We start from the raw sequence: 23,464 nt of genomic DNA on the forward strand, positions 1-23,464 counted from the left end.
CTGTCACTGATATTCTCAACCTCCTTCACCCACAGCCACTCCCTCTACTTGTATCTTATTTTGTTTACCCTGTATTAATTTGAAGGACAATCCTATAACCTAGTTTATGTAGGGGGACCACTGAACTGATCTCAAACACTAAAGTGAAATTTAATATTGCTTATTTAAATCTCTAAAGGTGTAGCCTTACATCCAGAGACCCCAATCAGATTAGGGCCCCACTGTACCCAGTGTTGAACAAACACATAGTAAGTGCTCATCCCTGTGACCAAGAGCTTACTATAGATCCCCAGTCCCAGAATCAGATCTTGTATGGCACAGAGATCCACTCAAGTGGATTAAATTGCAATATCAGGGTCTTATATCAGGGCCTGTTTGAGGCAGTGACTGTCACTTGTTAGGTCTTATTACAATTCCTACCACAATAGGGTGCCAATTGGGTTAATAAAATGTAATAAGCAACAACATGCTTTCTTAGTACATAATTTTAAACACTCAGAACTTCAGTAAAACTAATTATTTCTCAAAATGAGCAAATGCAAAAGCCCTCCATGATCCAAGTTTAAAACTTCAGCCATTTTGCTGTAGGTTAATGTAAGTGTTAGAATTAGGACTGTAGATTAATTGCAGTTAACTCATGCTATTAACTCAAAAAATTAATCACAATTAAAAAAATTGCAATTAATTGCACTATTAAACAATCAAATACCAACTGAAATTTATTAAATATTTTTGGATGCTTTTCTACATTTTCAACTATATTGATTTCTATTACAACACAGAATACGAAGTGTACAGTACTCACTTTATATTATTTTTATTACAAATATTTGCACTGTAAAAATGATAAACAAAGGAAATAGTCTTTTTCAATTCACCTCCTACAAGTACTGTAGTGCAATCTCTATCCTGAAAGTGAAACTTACAAATGTAGATGTTGTTCTGGTTTCATAACTGCACTCAAAAACAAAACAATGTAAAATTTTAGAGTCTACAAGTCCACTCAATACTACTTCTTGTTCAGTCAATTGCTAAGACAAACAAGTTTGTTTACATTTATGGGAGATACTGCTGCCTGCTTCTTATTTACAATGTCACCTGAAAGTGAGAACAGGCAGTCGCATGGCACTTTTGTACCCAGCGTTGCAAGGTGTTTACGTGCCAGATATACTAAACATTTGTATGCCCCTTCATGCTTCAGCCACCATTCCAGAGGACATGCTTCCATGCTGATAATGCTCAGTTAAAAAAAAAAAAAAAAAAAAGCACGTTAATTAGAATCATAGAATATCAGGGTTGGAAGGGACCTCAGGAGATCATCTAGTCCAACCCCCTGCTCAAAGCAGGACCAATCCCCAATTTTTGCCCCAGATCCCTAAATGGCCCCTTCAGGGATTGAACTCACAACCCTGGGTTTAGCAGGCCAATGCTCAAACCACTGAGCCGAGTACGGATTTGTGACTGAACTCCTTGGGGAAGAATTGTATGTCTCCTGTTCTGTTTTACCTGCATTGTGCCATATATATCATGTTACAGCAGTCTTGGATGATGACCCAGCACATGATCGTTTTAACAACACTTTCACTGCAGATTTGACAAAATTCAAAGATACCAATGTGAGATTTCTAAAAATAGCTGCAGCACTCGACCCAAGATTTAAGAATCTGAAGTGCCTTCCAAAATCTGAGCGGGACAAGGTGTGGAGCATGCTTTCAGATGTCTTAAAAGCGCAACATTCTGATCTGGAAACTACAGAACCCAAACCACCAAATAAGAAAATCAACCTTCTGCTGGTAGCATCTGACTCGGATGATGAAAATGAACATGCATCAGTTCACTCTGCTTTTGATCGTTATCGAGCAGAATCCTTCATCAGCATGGATGCATGTCCTATGGAATGGTGGCTGAAGATGAAGGGACATATGAATCATTAGCTCATCTGGCACGTAAATATCGTGCAACCCCAGCTACAACAGTGCCATGAGAACACCTTTTCTCACTTTCAGGTGACATTATAAACAAGAAGTGGGCAGCATTATCTCTTACAAACTGTAACCAAACTTGTTTGTCTGAGCGATTGGCTGTAGGACTGAGTGGACTGTTAGGCTCTAAAGTTTTACATTGTTTTATTTTTGAATGCAGTTTTTTTTGTACATAATTTGACATTTGTAAGTTCAACTTTCATGATAAAGATATTGCACTATAGTACTTGTATGAGGTGAATTGAATACTATTTCTTTTGTTTTTTTACAGTGCAAATATTTGTAATCAAATATATAAAGGGACCACTGTACACTTTGTATTCTGTGTTGTAACTGAAATCAATATATTTGAAAAATGTAGAAAACATCCAAAAATATTTAAATAAATGGTATTCTATTATTGTTTAATAGCAAAATTAAAAAAAATTATCGCAATTAATCGCTTGACAGCCCTAGCTAAAATTCTGTTAAATTTGAAGTACGTATTTTTCAACCCTGGCAAGATTCACAAATGACTGAAGTGATTTTATTCAAAAGGTAATCAGAAGAATTGACCTTTAAACATAAGTCAAACATGGAAAACTTCAGTCCAAAGGTGAATGTTTCAGAAAGTTAAGAGCGTGTATAAATAGAGAATTATGAGAAAGGTGTTCTTCATACCTAAATAGAGCAGACGCTACAATACTAGGCTCCAGCTACAATAATAATGATCATTACACTGCACAAATGTACACCAACTACTACTTCAGCTCAGATCATTTAAGTTGGTAGATGTGCATGCCTCCAGAAAAATTTGAATAAAATCTTATTTTGGATTTAAGATAGAAGAGAAGAGAAGGAACAGGAGGAAGGATAATAGAGAAAGGAGAAGAGGACAAAAGGAAAAGTAATTGGGAAAGCAAATAGCAGAGCATGATAGGATTATGAGATCTGAGGCATATTATCCTATCGCTCAAGTTGCTTTTGTCTGAAAAACTCAAGGGCAGGAAGAGGACAGAGAGGAAAAGGAAGAGAGATGGTGAGAATAGGAGAGGGGGAGAAGGCAAAGGAAAGTGGGAAGGAATGGACTTACGGATTTACCTCCATCTATAACCCCATCTAAACACTGATTGGATTTTTTTTTTTTTTAAATGGCAAGTAATGTCACTTTCAACTTCAGCATGCCAGAAAAGTGGCAGAATTTCAGTTGCATTAGTCCTTTAAACATGGACTGGACAAAATACTTAAGACTATGTTGTAGGTAACAATCCTACACTTGCAGAGGAATGGACTAGACCTAGCAGGTATTTTCCAGCTCTAAATTTCTATTATTCTGATTAAACAGAGATAAAAATATTTTTTCTCAAAATTACTAATTTAACTTGTGCCAAAAAAATCTGTGCTCAAATTTTTGTTATTTTTTTCATACAAATTATATAATCACGTATATAAAAAGGTAAGGAATACCCGAACAGAATGTTGTTATAGGATAATGGCCTCCTGTTTCTAGATAAAAGCCTTGTCTTTTTTGGCATTTATTAAAAAACATTAAAGTACGTATTTTCTGTTCCTTGAAAAATGAGCCAATGACACTGTTCCTTTCCCATAAAAATTTTACAATACCTAAAGACCAATGCACACAATCATTTTATTGCACACTAATGCAGTATTAGTGATTGTTGTTTTCTGTAGAGTATCATAAATGACCTGCTGTGCTAAAATTGATAAGATGGGGTGAAGAAAAATATCCATTACTATAAGCCGAGTCCCAGTTTATCACATGGAACTCCGGTAGGTCAACGCCCTAGTGCTGTTCTGATGAATCTGCCCCAGATGTTTTCAGAACTGCACCACACTGAAAGTGAAAGCTGAAAATAAGGAAGAGCTATGTGAAAAGTAACTAGAGCACATACGTTTTGGAGAGACTGAATTCTATTCAAAATTTTCAAGTTGGAGACAGCGTAGTCCAGTAGACCAACAGGAGAAACAGACTGACTGATTTACCACCAGCTATAACCCCATCTAAACATTGATTAGATCAAACAAATACAAGTAAATCTTGCCATTATTTACCTTCAAATCACTTACATATTTATGTCCACACACGAAACTGCTTACAACTATGAAACAGCAGTTATACCCTAACTCTGACTGAACTTGTACCGATCAAGGCTAATCACTATGTGCTTCCACCACCGCTTCCTTTTGCACTACTGCAATGCCAGTGTAGAAAGCAAGTACTGGTGCGGTAGCTTCACCGCTTGAATTAGTCCTCCCAATACCATACCATGCCTGTGGGATCAAGCTTCTCTATCTCTAAGGAAAGCCTTCCAAAACTCCCTCATCTGTAAAAAACGAGCTCCACAAACCTTAGCTCTCACTTTTTCACCAACATCCATTTCAGTGAGAATGCTGTGATGGAATGGTGATGTCCGAAAGTACTTCCAGAACAAGAACTATGCTTTTTCACAGTGTCCTAGATACATGCTACCAGCTGACCCAAGGCAGATACCTGGATCCTCATACAGATCTGGGGCAATGACGTGATCTAGTCACAGCAAAACTTGACCATTTGTAATAAAGTGTCTGACCCAGATTATGACATCTGAACCAGGAAACAGTGCTGAGATACAACCTAAGGCACAAAGATGAAATGCAATGAAGTATGGGATACAAACAGCTGCTCCAAGGCTAAGGAGGAAAACAACATCCTTCTATGAAGAACTTGATCACATTCTCTGATCCCAGGCACCTACAGAGCCAGAAACCTCCTTAGCAGCACAACGGCCCTCAACATTATGCTGGTGAGTACAAGGGCCTCTGTAACAGAGGAGACCAAGATGCTGACATTATGTCTGGGTCCCAAGACCCCTTTTCCTACTAAAATGCTACAAACAGCACAAAAGAATTTGAAAGATGACTCATTGAAACATTCCAGATTTATACCTGGTATTGCATCATACAAACAGCCTAAATATGTTTGTGATTTCTATTATTCACCAAGAATCTTTGAATTTGACCAAAAAGCCTGTCGTCAGATAAAAGTTACACATTGAAAACATTTCACCTCACTAGTTTCTACAGACACACACACACACACGTGTATTTAAGCTAACTCTAATTCTTTAATTTCATATTTATCCTACAGCTACACTTCACCAGCCCTCTACAGGCAAGCTGAAAGAAGTGCCGTGTCCCAGGTCCAGCCTCCTTAGAATACTACATCCTTCTATGACTCAGTCAAATTACAGTTGTTTAAGGTAACTAATTGCCATTCTTATTAGTTTGGTGGGCACATGCTACAGGCACAGACAGCCCATGGTAAATTCAATATGGACACTGAGGTATTCAAAAACACAGCAATATCATGAGGAAAAACATAGCATCAACCAGAACAGAATCTACAGACTCACTCCCCAAATCGTCACAACTGATTTCACAGTTTTAAATATACTGGACAGGAGCTACTCTCCTTTTCAGACTTTATTTTGAAATACTACAGTTTAACATGAAAATCAAATTAAGGCGTTAAAAATTAAGCCTATGCTGCATGGACTCCCATTCACTTGCACTCTAGAATCTTTGAACCCAAGTAAGATAACCTCAACCTCCAATTGCATACCTTCATCTCTTTCTGTACTACTGTGGTCACATCCGCTTGCTGCATCATATTTTACAACAGATTAAGTGCTTAGGTGTAGAGACTATTGGCCAGATTGTAAGGGTCTTTAGACAATTAAAGATGCAGACAGGTGCATAGTGGGATTTTCATAAGTGCTTAGCTGCCAAGGGGGCTAGGTACCTAGCACTTATGAAAATCTCCTAATGCACTTAAATACCTTTAAAAATCTGGCCCCATATCATTCTACACACTTGTACTGTGCCTAACATACTGGGATCCATGTTCCAATTGGGGCTTTTAGATGCTACTACAATCACCTTGATCAATCAGTTCTTCAGCCCTCGTATAGATTGCGCCGATCACATTAAGTCTTCCATTCTTCTCGTATCCTGGCCTTCCTTCTCCATGTGCGGCCATGTCTTTTCACAGTAAAATCTTTCCATCTCTTAGGAGGTCAGCCAAATGGTTGTTTCAGTTCCTGTGCGTACCACTCGGCAACAGCTGCAGTCCATCAGTTGTCAGTGAGCCTTGCTATATGTCCAGCCCATCGCATTTTACTATGCCTGCTCTCAGCAATGTCCTGCACTCCACTCTGCTGTCTGATCACTTCACTGGGGACTCAGTCACGGATTGAAATTCCCAGAATAATTCTTTCCATCACCCTCTCCATGACAGAGAGTTGCTGCTCCTCTGTCTTCGTCAGCGTCCATGTTTCGCTGCCAGCAATGTTGTACTGCTACTGCAATACAAATTTTTTTTTTAAATGTACAGAGGGGGAATGTTATTTCCCACTGATGTTAAGAAAAATCCTATTAATTTAGCTGTTCATATCAGAGACTCCAATATCCATAAGTTCAAACAACTGGCATAACCAAGAATTTACTTTAATAAAAGAACATGCTTCAAAACAAAAAGATTAAGTAAACTGCAATCCCTCAAATCCATTTCAGGATGCTGTTTGCTTTTTTAAAAATATAAAACTAGAGTGTCAGAATATGCTTTGACTGGAACGGAGTGAAACTGAAAAGAATGTTCACATATTCTAGAGGCTGGCTGTTCTGGAAATCTTTGATTTAACACTGACTCAATTCACTCATGCAAAGGCTTGCCCATTTTTCCTTTTATGAAATCTACATAATAGAGGAAAACACCCAAACCATTAATTGGAGCTTCTTTACAGAATAGCCACTGGCCCCACCCAAAGCTCTCAGACATTTTCTTTTCAAGACAAAAATGAAAAAAAAAATCAAACAGCAGTGCATAATGCCCATCACCACAAGTATTAGATGGTGCTCATTCCTTTCAAGTTCCCAAGTGACAGAATTTGAATACAATTGCTTCAGTTAACAAAAAAACAAGAATCTTGACCCAAAGTAGTGCTACAAAGTTAAGTTTATTGGAAATGGCTTCTGAATTACAGGGACTGTGGTCTTGATTATGCAGCTGCTGCACATGAAGGAAAATTGTAATTGTTCAATGGGATATGCTCACAAGTAGCAGCTGCACAGTCAGGCTCCTTTTTAAACTGACATGATGATAGGTTAACCAAGGTTTTCTCTATGAAGGACAGGCTGCTTTAGACCTTGGTATGCCACAACTGATCACACCGTTAGGTCTGAATCAGCCAAAAAGCCTTATAGCCACTGATCAATGACAGCACTTGGAGGAAATTATTTATACGCAATCCAAAGTAAGAACTGACCTAGGAGGTCAACTATTTTTCCTTTTTCATAAAGCAGTTTGATAGGAATGTATTTTAGGGTGTTCAAATACAATGAGGGTGGGCCCAGTTAAGTAGACTTTCGCAGCTTTCTTCTTCAAAGTTTGTATTAACGTTTTCAGAATGAGTACTCTTTTTTTGGACCAGCTTGAATCAGCAGTGACCCACTCCCTTTTTATAGAGAAATATCAACAGTCATTAGCTCCTTTAGATTTCCAAATATAGCACTGGCTATATTTACTGCTAAAAATCAAACTATGATATAAAGTAATCAATCCCATGAAATCAGAGATATTTGGGTTTGTCTCAAAACTTAACACTCCTGTTTTCCTAGGAAGCACTCTACAAGGAGATAAATAAACTAAAATATGAATATTTTTAAATTATTCCTTAACTTTTGAAGTCCTGCTTTTATGGCTGTAGGTCTCGCTAAACTTATTCTTTGCAGGCTACCACTTTTCTTACAGCAAACAAGTTAAAGGAATAAGAACAGTCATTCCCCATTAAGATCAATACGAAAAAACGTTAAAGTTAACACAGATTTTAGGCAAATTTCAATATGTATTTTAAAAACAACTTAAGGAACCTAATAGGACATTGTCAACTACAAAAACAACATCTCTGTCTCAAATTCACTTTAGTGTTACAAGGAACACCTAATGTTATAATTAAAAGATAAGAAAATGTTACTTTCCCATTTTCAGTTACTTTGTGCATTTGACAGAACCCAGTTCTCAGCTGGGCTAAACTTACGTCTCATATAGCTAAATATCAAGTCCTCTCCATTCAAGTCAAATAGCTTCAGCTTTTTACTCAATTGTAACATTGTAAATACTATTATACAGATTACCCATCCCTGAAGAAGAGCTCTGTATAAGCTCAATAGCTTGTCTTCTCTCACCAACAGAAGTTGGTCCAATAACACACACACACTACCCCTCTAATATACTGGGACCAACACGGCTACGACAACACTGCATAGTTTACAGATAGGAACACAAGTTCACTGAATGAATTCCTTATGAGGCACTATGATCTTGTGGATTTGCCAAAAGCCAACACACAAGAAGGTTCTAGTCATGGATAGGATAATTTAGTTGGGGATTGGTCCTGCTTTGAGCAGGGGGTTGGTCTAGATGACCTCCTAAGGTCCCTTCCAACCCTGATATTCTATGATTCTATGATCCAAATTTGTTTTGCTTTATGACCTCAAGAGGCATGACAAATCATCAGTATCTACCAATGCAGAAAGAATGGAAGCTGGAGAAGAGCTATTTGGATTTCATGCTTTTTAAAACATTGTCTCTCTCTACAAAGCAACAGGTTTGGAAGGATTAAATTTATTAGTAAACGTTGATTTCTCCATATGCGTGCAAACTGATGAAAAATATTTCTATTAATAATTGAAATTTACAGATTAGTAAGAAAAATGTTGCTGAGAACTTAGAGTTTAAGGGTATTTACTGCATATATTTTGACATGTGATGGTGACAATTTGTGCTTTAATGGTTATAAAGCTTTAACTTTTTGAATCTCAGCATCTATTGCCATTAAATAATTTGTGTCTAACCCTCACTCCATAATTTTCCACAACTGTGAAAATTTAAATTGATAAAAAAAATTAAAATGCTTAAAACCAATATTATCCATCAAAATGATATAAAAAAAATGTTGCCAAGCCTAGAGAGAATATACTACATGTAATACTATCAGTGCACCAAAGAAAATGAATCAGTGCTATAAATACTTGCTTCACAATACCTAGTTGCACTGAAACCACTAATTCAAATCTTGAATTAGATGGAATTTTCCAGCAAATACTTAAAAACAAAGACTGAACTGTACAGTTATATTAAAGAGCACATGATACATTTCACAGAAGGGGTGTGTGCTGGTGTCATTATACAAAGGTCTGAGCTACATCTAAAAGTAGAGTCAAACTAGCTACATTGCTCAGAGGAGTGAAAAATTCATACCCCTGAGACACATAGAGTATGTCTGCATGACAAAAAACCCTGCAGCAGTGAGCATCAGAGTCCAGGACTATGGACCTGGGCTTTGAGACTCACGGCCACAAGTTTTTTTTTGCCCGGTAAACAAACCCCTAGTTAAGTGGACATCAGCCCCAGTATGAACACCATTAGGTCGGTGGAGGATTTCTTCTGTCAATAATGCTATCGCCTCTTAAGAGGGCAGATTTACTACTGACAGAAAAATCTCTTCCGTCACTGTAGCAACTATCTATACTACTGCAGCATACCTGCAGCACCGCAGCAGTACCAATGTAGCATTTGTAGTATAGACATACCCAAAGCTTCCCAGTCCTCAACACCCCACTGTTGTATAATATACTGTGTGCTAGTTTGCTACTGCCCTTCACTCTAAAATCCACTGCAGCCCTATATATAGCATGTGCCCCAAAAAAAAAGATATATACAAAGGATAAAACTATAGTGTATTCTCTACTTATCCGGGAATGGCTGCTTTATTGGGACATCTTCTAGGAAAAGAATTTAGCCTAATGATAGTAAATGGTAATGAATATTTTTAAATCAGATTAAATATTACAGTAGAACCTCAGTTACAAATGGAGGTTGTTCGTAACTCTGAACAAAATGTTATGGCTGTTTTCAAAAGTTTACAACTGAACATTAACTTAATACAGCTTTGAAAATTCATTATGTAGAAGAAAAATGCTGCTTTCCCTTTTTTGGAGTTTATGTTTAACACTGTACTGTATTTGCCTTTTGGGGGGCAGGAGGGTGGGGGGGGAGCAGAGGTCTCTGCTGCTGCCTGATTGTGTACTTTCAGTTTCAAATGAGGTGTATGAGGTATGGTCAGTTCGTAACTCTGGTGTTCGTAACTCTGAAGTTCTACTTTAATAAGACAGTTTCTTAATAAGGATAAATTTAGCTACTTCCAGGTAACTTAATGATGATTAACCAGCTGGTAAATAAATGTGAACTTACAAGATCTAGTATTTTAATATTCAAGCTGCCAAATAAAGATTAAGGAAACTCAGGAAGCCTTAGGGATTGTCTACACTTACATTTTATAGCGCTCTAACTTGCTGGCTCAGGGGTGTGAAAAATCACCCCCGAGTGCAGTAAATCTGAGTGCTTTAAAGCACTAGTGTGGACAGGCTCCCAGCGCTCTGAGCTAATCCCCTCATGGAGGTGGATTACCAGGAGCGCTGGGAAAGCTCTCTCCCAGCGCTCGCAGGCAACCACACTCGCACTTCAAAGTGATGCTGTGGGAGCGCTCCCGTGGCAGCGCTTTGAAAGTTTCCCATGTAGCCATGCACTAAGGTATGGGCAGTGAGGTCCTATTGACTTACGGTGAAATGGCTCCAGTTGAGGAATATTCTCATCCCTGCCCACTTCTGTTTAAAAAAACGGAAAACTGAATGCAAAAAGCAATGTTCATATAATATTAAGGGTACATGCTTATGTACTCATCAGGAAATGCCAAAGTTAAGGTTGAACATGCAACTAAAATTATGTCACCTTTTACATCTGCAATACAATGAAATCTTTAATTACTGGTAAACCTTACAGGTTACCATACTATTGTAATCAGCACTGGTGGAAGTTACTCTACTATACAAGCTGTTATAGCATGTAGCAAATTAGTGGAGTTCTTTTAATAAATAACATTAGCCTCCTAATTCTGTGTAAGCCTAGAGTATCTCCACACGACATTACAAATACATAGTGTTGCTCAAATATTGTCATACAGATTGTTTCTCAAAACAATGGGGCCCTATGTATTCTGGGGTCAGAAATATGCTGCATAGCTCTGCTCCAAAATCTGAACTTTCATTTAAAAAAAACATTCCTAGCCATTATGGTAACAGAGAAAACCTTGAACACATGAAACAATGTTAACTAAAGCAGTATCATCTGCCTGCATTTGCAGAAAGCATGAAATGATAGCTCTAAGATGTTACCTGCCCCGTTTATCTCTGTTAGGGCCCCTGTAGTCTTCACAGTTTAGCAGCTATATAACTTGGCATCTGGTCCAAGATGCCATGAAATTTGCTGTTTTGATGGAGCCAGGCACAAGACATTAATTTTCTAACACACTGCCCTTTTGGGACCTTCCCGCAACTGCCTCTTGGTCTGCAGCTTTCTCCATAAAGAAAAGGCCAATTGATTTAATGTATGCTTCCTGCACTGTTCCATGTAGCTAAGCAGGAAGGAGTCTGGGAGCCACCTAGAGAGCACAGAGGAAAAAAATACTTATCCTCAGAAACAATCATGCTATAAATTAAACACATTTTATGTCAATTAGCATTTTCAACCATGTGCCAGAGCTGTGGCTGTTTGTGGGGGATGGGAATGAAGAATATTTCATGGGGACAAGAATAAAAAGTTGCAACATAATTTGGTCTTACCGTGCAACTGAGTAAGTACACAGGACCTACATATGGCATCTTTTATTATTGTATAAGTACTCTTTGTACTAACTCTTCCTAACTGTCAGGGTGGTCAAGCACTGGAATAAATTGCCTAGGGAGGCTGTGGAATCTCCATCACTGGAGATTTTTAAGAGCAGGTTAGACAAACACCTGACAGGGATGGACTAGATCTGGGGTGGGCAAACTTTTTGGCCCAAGGTCCACATTTGGTTGGGATATTGCATGCAGGGTCCAAGGGGTTGGGGTGCGGGAAGGAGTGGGGGGGGGGGGCTCAGGGCAGGGGGTTACGGGGTAGGAGGGATGCGGGGTTTACGAGGGGGCTCAGGGCAGGGGGTTGGGGCGCAGGAGGGGTTCAGAATGCAGGCTCTGGCCCGGCGCCGCTTACCTGGAGTGGCTCTGGGGTGGCAGCAGCACACAGTGGGGCTAAGACAGGCTCCCTGCCTGCCCTGGCCCCACACTGCTCCCGGAAGCGGCCAGCACCACGTCCCTGTGGCCCCTGGGGGAGGGGGAGCAAAGGGCTCCGCACACGGCCATTGCCTGTGGGTACCTCCCCCGAAGCTCCCATTGGCCAGGAACAATTGGGAGCTTCGGGGGAGGTACCCACAGGTGACGGCAGTATACGGTGCCCTCTGCCCTGGCTCCCCCAGAGGTCGCAGGGACATAGTGTCTGCCGCTTCTGCGAGCGGCGCGGGGCCCACGGTGCTGGCAGTCCCACGGGCCAGACACAAAGCCCTGATGGGCCGGATCCAGCCCGCGGGCTGTAGTTTGCCCATCCCCTGGTCTAGATAATACTTAGTCCTGCCATGAGTGCAGGGGACTGGACAGATGACCTCTCATGGTCCCTTCCAGTCCTATGATTCTATATCAGAAGCAGTCTATGAAGCACAAAGAAAAAATGTACTTAGTATACAACAGAAGCACATCAGAGAGAAATAGTTAAGTTTTCAATATCAATACAGATAAGATTTTATGATTAAAGTACAATTGCCTTGCAATATCCTACTCACAGTTGTCTGTGATAATACTTTACTTGGATGCCAGAAACTAAGATTAGTGTTTTTCTCTATCATCCTAATAAAAGGCAGGAAAATAGATTGTCTCCCGTTTGGTAAACTGTCATGATAATTTTTCTAAGATTGATTTATAATATGAACTCTGTCAATACTTTTGTCACTATCAGTGTGCTTCATTAATAAATACACTATTAGTATTATTTAATGCAGTAAAAATTCAAGTTTCTGACAGAACACCCTTTATATGGTATCCTGTTTTTACTTTTTGGTTTTTAAGTTCTTATTAAAAAATTGTGGGTTCCCAAAAGGTTTTTTTGCTCCTCCACATATCTGTACAAAGAAGGTTCTCTTCTGTTGAGAAAACAACTGGCTTACTGTATTGGGAAATTACACTGAAAAATACAAGGATTATGTTTTTCCCCCCACTAAATTATTTCAGTTATTGTAATATTTGGCCTCTCTTCTACAAACAGCTGCACGCAGACAAGACTTTTGTATCCACTTGAAGGCCATTTGAGTTCAATGGGGCTACATGCAGGAAAAACAGTCTACTTGAATGCATCTCTTTACAGGACTGGGACCACAGGGCCTACTTGTAATTACAGTAAGTACCAAGTTTTCATAAAAATGTGATTTTTCTAGTTGCTGATAGTAGTCCCTTAAATACTCAGCACCTGGAAAAATATTTTCAGGTTGCAGTATGGGAAAATTTAGTTTTCAACTTACTTTTAGTTTTAAATTTACATAACTTTCAAATAATTATTGTATATGCATAAATTGTCAAATTCTTGGGTGAAATTAAAGTTTAATATTTTAAGAATAGTACATCACCTACGCAGAGAAATTAAGTTTAAGACATTTTCAAGGTATTACATTAAAAAAAAGAGATCAGATACACTTCTACATAAAATAAATATTCAAGCAATAAACTATTATATACATATTTAATACAATGCTAAGTGTTTCCCCAAGAAACAGCATGTGAAAATTTTACATAATAAATTACTGTTATGAGGCATATTTGTTTCAAATGTATACTAAAGGGGCATTGATACAAATTTATAAAATATATCTTAAACGTAGCAGTCCATATAATTAGGACAAAATTAAAGTACCCAAGAATTAAAACATTACACGATGCTACACATATATATACCTATGATTGGTTAAAATAATGTATTTGCATATGAATGGGAGATTAAATATGCTATCATAATGCATATGCACATGGAAACACTTTCAAAATCTTGCACATCAACTTTAATTTTGGCATTTCCAGACTTCTGTGGGATTAACCGTATGACCTTAGCATTATATTAACTTTTTTTCCTCCATGTAATTATTGTTAGTTTCAGGCTGAAGGATGAGAGGAAGGATGATCTGGGATAACAGTCCAGTCCAAGTGGACTACAGCTACAGAAGTGCTGGGAAAAAAAAATAAATCAGAATTTCACCATTTCCCAAGGAAGCTAATTTTGTAGGTTGCCTTCATCTGAAATTCCTTGACATTATCTGTCAATAATATACACATCAAAAGAAAACTACATTTACACTGAAGATATATACATAGATAAAAAGACAACTTAAGTTAACATTCAAGTTCAAAACTTTTCCCATTAATGTCAATGAAGAATGAGCATCTACCACCTCTAATTTCTCTTATTAGTATGATGGTTCCTAACCTATAGGATGGACTCCATAGGGAAACACAAGACTGCTCTTGGGGGACTCTGAGGTCCCATCTGCATGTGACTGATGACATACCTAGCCTTATGTACTGGTTGTAAAAAATAAAATAAAAAACCCCAACAAACGAACTTCTTCTGTTTCGAGTTGTGCCTTTTCCCCCACTCTTTTTCCAACTGGTCCCTTGAGACTGGGGCACCATATAAATGGAGCAGCAGGAGATAACAGCAGGGAAACTGCCTTGTACTCCTGCCTCCATTGCAGAAGCACTCTATTCTGAATGTGGCAATATTCATAGTTGTTCTAATCTCTTAAGGTCTGAAGCAAAGTCATAGAAATTAATGGAAAGACTCCCACTGACTTCAACGGACTTAGGATCAGGCCCTTAAAAACACCTAGGAAGCCATCTCCTATCCAAAAGAATATTTCTTGAATGGGACACTTTCACAATATTCTAGTTCAGCCTTAGAGAACTTTAGGTGGTAGTTAGCGATTTCTATTTACAACATAAGCTTGATTAACCAACATCAGTCTTATGAATGACCACTTACACAAACCTTTTTTTCCTGACACAAAAATAAATAAAGCATATAACAAAAGTGGCACCAATGAAGAACAAATAGACATCCCTTGACATGACAATGCCTTCAGTCCAATGGAAATAGCTCTGCAGTGGCTTGAAGGACAAGAAAGTGACCTAGTGCACCATACACAACTTATGCACCGTATCCACTATAATTTTAAGATGTTCAATTTTATGAACTTTTTGATTTTATGGACTCCTAAATTCCTATTTATTTAGTAAAACAGCGGTTCAGCTGTATTTGTATCTGGTATTTTTGAATTAAAAGTTCTAGATCAACTACTAATCAGGTTAAAACTGAGAGGTTTCTATTTGCTTTGTCCTAGAAACTCTCTACAAAATAGATTTTTGGAATGACTTATTTGTTGGGTAAGTCAGTTAGAACTGAAACAGAAGTACAGCTCCTTTCATCCTTGAAGGTCCTTACCTATTTTTTACGAAGTCACGTGGATGAGTCCTGATGCTTCTTTCAGATTGCTTAAAGGAAAGAGTAAGCCATGACCAGCTACTATCTTTGACTCCAACAGTTCAAGTTCACTTAAAATTCTTTGGGTCTTTCAAACATATATCACTGCTGGAACCCGTTAAAAGTAAAATTTCTGGACGCTACTAAAAATCAAGAATTGTAAATATTACAAAATAAACTGACTTTTAAAGAGTAAATTCTTGTGGATCGTCCTTGTGTCCATATTTCTTTTCACCAACAAGAGCTATATGTTACCTCCAGAATGTTAAACTCTGGATGGTTTATGATCTACATTTTTAACTGTCATCAGCAATTATGACTGGCATCAGAATTATGACTGGCAGAATCCAGGGTACTCCAGCAAATGTAAGGGCTACACATATAACCATGCAGACTTGGAAATATCTATGTCATTATATTTTTAACAGCAAATTTACAATAAAGTAAGTGCTAGGTTAACTCCAGTTTAAAATGTACATTTTCTATAAGGAGAATGCACTATTTGGCTACAATGAAAAAAGTCTTCATTCCACATGCTGTGATGAATGTGGCCTTTGCATTAGAGTCTTTTTTTATCTCATTAAGACATACAGAATTGGTATATGTAGATATGCCTTCCTGCTGCATAGTTGTCCCAATTCTGGAGGGGGTTGAAAGAGGTTAAATATTGTTCCATTATTTGTTTTAAATACATTAATTTTAAACCTGTTTATATAAAATTATCAATTACCTTCACATATGACTCCCAGTACACTCATACACATAAAACTGTATATTCTTATGGATGCATATTTGATATCTTGGTGACATTTTAAATCATTGTCACAGAGTGACTGGCCTTTTAAATGGTGAAGATTAAGCCCCGCCTGTAACACACTTAGCTCACCTCCCCAAGTGGAGTAAACAATCAAAGTCAAAGTCATGTAACTAAAATCATGAATTTTGGGGAGATAAAAACAGAAGCCTCTAGAGAGCCAGAAGAAAGAGAGAAGACAGACAGCCTGGAGAGGCACATGGCAGGAGAAAGTCTGCCTGCAGCAAAGCCCAAGAACAAGAACTGTGGATTCCCTTAAAGCACGAGGAAGGAACAGAGTGTCCTGCAAGTGTGACTGGAAAGCCCCAAAAGGAATGGGTTTGGGCCTAAAGGGCCAAGGGAGACAATACTGTATAAAGACTTGATAAATTAGACCCCCAAGAAGGAGGCTAATACTTTAAAGAGATATAGCTGTGGATAAACTATTGGGAGAATCAGGAGGAACCTGAGCGCAGGGTGCTGTGGCGTAAGAGGGTGTGCTCTCAGATGGCACCCTCTCACAACTGGTACCAGCAATGAGATGATCAGATCCCCATCCCATCAAGGAGCAATGATTGAGCAGAAAAGGCACAGACCCCTTCCTCAGCTGTGAGATATTCACCCCCCTAAGATGGCATATAGAGTGGTAGCAGCAACCCTGGGAGCTCCATCTCCTGTTTTGGGAAATGCCCAAGCAGCAGCCACAACACAGAGGAGATCAAGTGACTAGAAAGGATCAGCCACTGTAGACATAAAAAGGGAAGGCAGTTTGGGATCCTGCCAATTGTGTGCACTGACTGTGAGCAGGAGGGGCATGTAAGATGGGTCTGCCCCATATGAACAATGACTAAGACATATATGGTCTTGCAGTGCACTAAGAAAATTGGGGAGGACGAGACTAATACTGTAAAGATACTCTGTCATGCAATGGAGGGGGCCCAGGGTACTGCAAAGTCTAAACAAAAGACTATTTGGACCCAGTCTGGGGCAAGAAAGAGTAAAGCCTAACAGGCAATCTGTTTTGGTTGTGGGAAAGTAGAGCACATATAAAGGTGATCCCTGTTAAAAAACTGGACTGTGGGTGAAGGACTGTAGCTACGCGGAAGAAACAGTCTATAGGAACAGACAAGTATGGGGTAATCAAGGAAACATACCCAGTGTGTAAACTTAAAGGTGAGGGGTTGGCCATGGGTTTTAAACTTCCTGATACCTAGGGGAAATTCCCTGATGTCAAAAGCTTGGGGACCTTAAATAATTTGTTAAAGGAACTACATCAGACCACTCAAGGGGCAGAAGGGGGAGTCCTACAAGCTTCCCTAAATGACAATAGAGCTCCTAAATGGGGGATGCCAAAAAAAAAAAAAGAACTTGATTCAAGGGACCTGAAAGGCCAGTGAAAAGCTGGCAACAAGAACCATGTTGCTGTCAGTTTTACAAACTGCAGGTACAGATGCCATCTTTTTGGAAAGAATTAGATGACCAGAAAAAGGTTCATGAGGCACATATTCAGGAAATAAGATGGAAACACTCCCAAACTGTGGAGGGGCTAACCATATAATGGGAATGAACCAAAAAAAAAAACAGAAGCAGTCCCTAAAGCAGGGATGGGCAAACTACGGCCCACGGTCCTGATCCACCCCACGAGCCATTTTAATCCGGCCCTCGAACTCCAGCTTGGAAGCACAATCGGGGGCAGCTCTACGCGGCTTCCAGAAGCAGCAGCATGTCCCTCCTCCGGCTCCTATGCATATGGGGCAGCCAGGGGGCTCTGCTCTGCAGGCTGCCCCCACCCCAAGCACCACCCCCACAGCTCCCATTGGCCAAGAATCGCAGACAATGGGAGCTGCAGGGGCAGCACCTGAGGACGGGGTAGCCTGCAGAGCAGAGTCTCCTGGCTGCGCCTCCGCATAGGAGCTGGAGAAGGGACATGCCGCTGCTTCCAGGAGCCGCTTGAGGTAAGCCTCCCCCAGAGCCTGCATTCCTGAGCCACTGCCCCACGCACCAACCCCCTACCCCAGCCCTATCATCCTCCTGCCCTCAGAGCCCTTCGGTCCCAGCGCAGAGCACCCTCTTACACCCCAAACCCCTCATCCCCAGCCCCACCCCAGAGCCTGCATCCCCAGCTGGAGCCCTCACCCCCTCCCCATACCCCAACCCCCTGCCCCAGCCCAGAACCCCCTCCCGCACCCCAACACCAATTTCGTGAGCATTCATGGCCCGTCATATAATTTCTATACCCAGATGTGGCCCTCGGGCCAAAAAGTTTCCCCACCCCTGCCCTAAAGGGTAAAGGAGATTTGGGAACAGGAACGTTCAAAGCGGCCACTGAGGTCAGAAGGAAACATTTTTCACATATGAAGGGATGTATCAGAACTTGGATAGTGGCTCCGGACAACTGAACCAATTAGAGCATGCTCTGGGCTGGAACCCTGTCAGAGATGCACAGTTCCAAATGTGAAATTGGAATAATGTACAGTATGATTTTGGGGGTATTCTTTTCACAACAAAGAGAGGCACCACAAAGCTGAACATTTGAAAAATTGGAATTCTTGAGTTGGTTACAGAAAGAAATATAGCTGGAAACCCTAGAATGCTGTAAAGATGCCATAACAGGAAAACCAAATTACTTCCAGTATTGATGCAAATTTAGTTCAGCACATTATATAACAAAAATTCTTCAAGTATACCAGACAGATATTAAAAACTAAACAGCTCCTTTGTAAGAGGGAATAATCCAACAAAGTACACTCATAGAGCCAATGCATGAACTGCCTTTTTTTTTTAATCTGTATTTTAAATCTAATTTACAATAATCTGTTATACACTACTTTAATGTAATACATCTTCAACTGACTTTATGATTAAAGTGTGCAGTGTATAAGCACTGACGGATAGTCGTAAGCATATCCCTAGATAAACTTAATTATGAGACCAAAATCTGCATCTCAGTCCTGATACAGGGATAAGCAGGTCTCTGCAAGCGTAATGGGGTTTTTTTAAAACCACCACCAAGAGGTATAGTGTTTATATGTTAACAACACAGTTATATAATACCATGAACAAAGGTCTGTCATCCCTGTCAATTTAGGATCAATCACAAATTCTAAGAGAACTGTACAGATATAATGTTGCCATGCAGCTGCTCAGCTGAAGTAGATGCTTGAAGAGATTATTAAGAACTAGGCATTAATCAAAGATACATCTATTACAGCACTATAACCCATTATCAGTTGTTACTATATTTTCTTACTGTGATCATCCTTCAAAATTCTGAAAGAATTTCTCAGTCTTACAGTTTAGGTCTTTGTTCAACGCAAAATGAAATAAGATTACAACAAAAGGCTACTTTAAGTAGTATTACAGTTTAACACAAAACAGGAGAAAATTCAATGTTGAGATCAACATCCCAAATTAGTGATTTTCCTTTCCTTTAATTCTAAACATAGACTCCGTATTTGACAAAAAGTTTACCTAGAGATGTTCTGATATGGTTTTATTCAGGTGAGGATTGGGTATCTTTAGTTTATATATAATATTTGAAAAACCCATTATTTTTTTTAAAACTTTTCAAAGTTATTTCCAAATAATGAGAGTGTTAACACTGTAATAGAATGCTGGAAAGGATAAGGATCCCACCAGACCATCTGTTGACATTGGCACTTAGGACTTCAGTTTTTTCTTGACTTGGTAAACTATTTTTTCTTTTAATCCTTTTGTGATGTAACTCACACCCAACTCAAGGTCTATGATGGGATCAAGGGAATCAGGAAGTGGGAAAGGAAAGCATTGTTAGGAGTACAGAGGGAAGACTGGGGACAGATGGGCAGAAATGAAGGATAAAAAGGGAATTTAAAAGGTCATGATATTAACAAGATGTATGTATGTCACTACTTACAAGCTAAGTGAGTGAGGTGTGTTTATCCCTTCTTCCTCACACCACATTTTGTCTTATTTGACTGAAAGCATCTTAGGGCTGGGACACATCTTATTTAGCTAAAGCACTCCACACACTTTGAACTTTACACATTAATAATGTAAAGCAGAAAAATTCAAAGTCTACTCCTCTGACACTATAGTGATGACAGGCTGATATACCCACAGAGAATGAGAAACAAAGAAAGACGATGCCAGCAGATCCATTTGAAATAAAAATAATAGTGCTACTAAAGTAGTCTAGTAATTTTTATTAAATAAAATTTCTAAAGAAAAGCATAGGTCTTAGTATTTATTTTCATTTAAAGTCTTGCAACATTAATGATACTTACATTTACAATTTCAAAGAATTCCAGCGGAGCAGTGTGGCCAGATCCCATACAATATTTGGAAAGTTAGAGGCTATCAGGCAGCATTCAGAAATTTGAAACACTAAGAATTCTTGATCATTTTGTGTCAGTCTGAACATTACCTAAACCACAGCCTAATGGAAAACTCCAAAAAGCATAATATGTATCTTTCCTTGTTCTTTATCTTTGTTGTATAATAATATATTTGCTGTAGAATTAATCACCATCTGCTTATTCCCCCACTTGAATTCATGACCCTCTGTCTCACATAGCCAATCAGTCCCTCAACAGGAAGTCACACGCTGTCTAGAAAGTGTTATAAGGTTACAACATATCTATACTGACTTTAGCATAGGGCAGCTGAAATCTTGAAAGTACCAAGAAAGATAGGTAAAGGTAACTGTCAGTGGTCCCAGGTCAACTATCCAACAATCACACAAACTTACCAAATCACGAAAAACATGCTCATATCGCTATACTACTGACCAATGCAAAAGGCAATCGACGGACCTCCACAACAGAGGAGGAGAAAATGGTGTTGCTGCAGATAATTATTTGGGTGAAGAATCAGCAAGGATAGATTAAATCAAACATTGTTAAACTGCCTCACATAATAAAGAGCAAATAAAGAGAAGTACACTAGGTTCTAAATAAACAATTTTTTTTTAAAAATTTCCCCATTAAAAAATGGCTAATACCTAAAGGAAGGTTATTGAGTACATTTTAAATCTGACTTTTTTTTAAGTTTGCTGCGTCAATAAAGTTGCATGTTCCTCAGAAAGAAATCATGTGTGCGACAGTGTGCACGCACAGAACTTTACAGGCAAAACAAGTGACTTACGACTGCAGGTCCTGAATTTGCAAATTTTTTATTTTTATTTAACTACTATCAGGCATAACAATTACTACCAGTAGTCTCACTGGATCCTGTTTACCAATCTGTAATTCTGACCATATTAGTGAATATTGTATTAAGAGTCTTTATTCATGATGCACGGTTTTTGACACTATATGCAAGAGGGTGGCAACAAATGAGTTAATTGCCAAGTCCTCTGTTTTACATATTACTTCAGATATTTTAAACATTTTAATTTACAATTAGGTCTGAAACATTTGATATACTAATTTCAATTTACAACTAAGTAAGCTATTTAAAGCAACATTAACTTCCTAAATTCCAACTCCTTGACACATCATAGGTGTGAGAACAAATTGTTCTAGTACAGGAGCACAGAAAGGTTTAGGATAAGATTCCAGAAGACTCTGCTATAGAGTCTCCTCCTCTCCTCATGCTGCTTGCTCTTTCCATGCTCAGAAAGTCCTGCTTTGAATTATGTTATCTCAGTCTCTCTGTATACGGTCAGCGGCTGTACATGAACCCCAAATGAACAGGCTATGTAAGTCCCTAAAATTTTTAGTTGGAAAATATTTCTTGTTTACAGGTAGCAATATCGTCTTTCAGAGAGAGAGAACACTTACTACTTTTTCCTCAAATACCTAAGAAAGACTACATCCTCAGAGTAATGCACTAAGATTTAAAAACACACAGACACACCAAGGAAAACCAATATATATACTAGAAGAGAATCTCATTAGTTCTACTTCATTAATCTGCACAGCCAGTAACAACCAAAAAAAGTCTCACTCCAGCGCTCACATGGAGACCTGCTGAAGCCAATGGTGCTCTGCATGGATGCAGGGGGTTCACTCATTTACATTCAGTTGCAGTATCTAAACCTCATTTCAAACCAAACTACACTTTCAAAAGTGAACAAAGGGCATTTTGTGATTCTGTATCCTTGATTGGGGGGGGAGGGGTGACTCAGCAAACATCAATTAGTATGGTTCTACTTTATTTAAAAAAAAAAAATCCACACACTTTCAAATAAGGAGGTTTGAATTTATGAATTAAATGCAAATCAAGGGCTCCTACAAGCACTTATGCACATGAGTAACTTTACAGGATCAGGGCTCAGTTTTGTAATGGAAAAAAATTCCAATCTGAAACTCTGAATGCTCAATTTCAACCTAGAGAGATGGTTATAAACAAAGCTATACATCCTGAAAATAGGATATATATCAAAAGGATAACTATAATTATAGCTGCACGAGTCTCAAAAACTCTCTCCTATTATAATATTCCTCTTTTGTAAAGATTTCCTAAAGTCTTCTTAAAGTCAATGCAAATGTTTGTTTTTAAACCAAGGAACTGATACTGGGCCATGACAATTCAAGTTTCTTACAATTCTGTGGGTACAACAAAACTACCATTTATATTTCCATTCTTGTCTTCTTAATAGTCTCAAGGAATTCACAGTTCACAGCACCCAGAAAAACAGAAACTGGTAAGTGATACCTACATATACCATTCAACAGAGGAAAAACTGAACGACCTCACTTCTTTATCCAAGAAGTTTCCAAATAAACAATCCAACACACATTGCCAACCCTTTACTGTCTCATGAATTACAAGCGACTAAACTCGACGTGAAAAGTCATAATGGGAAGTGCAATGGATTCCTCATAAGCAACAAATTTTGATGGATGCATATTATATAATGCCCACACCTTCTGTTGTCCATAGTCTGACACACATGCCTTAAACAGCTGAGATGTCTCTTGAGCCTCCTACAGTTAAGGCTTCACCAAAATAATTTACATTAGGTTCTTCAAAATAGCGCTGGTCTCAGACCAGTTAATAATTAGCCTAACTCGGTATTTCTTGGTCCCAGAGAGTAATGTTTAATAAGCACTACGTGTACAGTATATATAGGCGCACATACTACCTTTCCAATCTCCTTTGTTTTGGTGGCCGCAAAAACCGAGACATCCCTAGAGCCGCCTCCTCTCTCCTCTGCACTGGGCTCCTCAGCAAATCTCCACTGCCCTGCTGCATTCAGCATTTGGCTCCTGTTTG

The 23,464-nt window shown here is 38.9% G+C and overlaps 1 protein-coding gene across 5 annotated transcripts in view; it reads right to left on the reverse strand.

The window, feature by feature from the left end:
* The window catches only part of ANKIB1 (ankyrin repeat and IBR domain containing 1), a 169,272-nt gene that overhangs the window by 145,293 nt on the left and 515 nt on the right, over positions 1-23,464 (reverse strand). Inside the window, exon 2 of one of the 5 annotated variants that reach the window (XM_048838128.2) lies at positions 5,901-6,322. The exons of 3 other annotated variants lie outside the window; for them this stretch is intronic. The gene's annotated coding sequence lies outside the window, so the exon portion shown is untranslated. Of the gene's footprint in view, positions 1-5,900; positions 6,323-23,333; positions 23,457-23,464 lie in introns of those variants that run through there. One more of the 5 variants, XM_048838129.2, reaches the window with a different exon arrangement.

Source organism: Caretta caretta, chromosome 2 (genome assembly GCF_965140235.1).
Source record: "Caretta caretta isolate rCarCar2 chromosome 2, rCarCar1.hap1, whole genome shotgun sequence".
Taxonomy (NCBI): Eukaryota; Metazoa; Chordata; order Testudines; family Cheloniidae; genus Caretta; species Caretta caretta.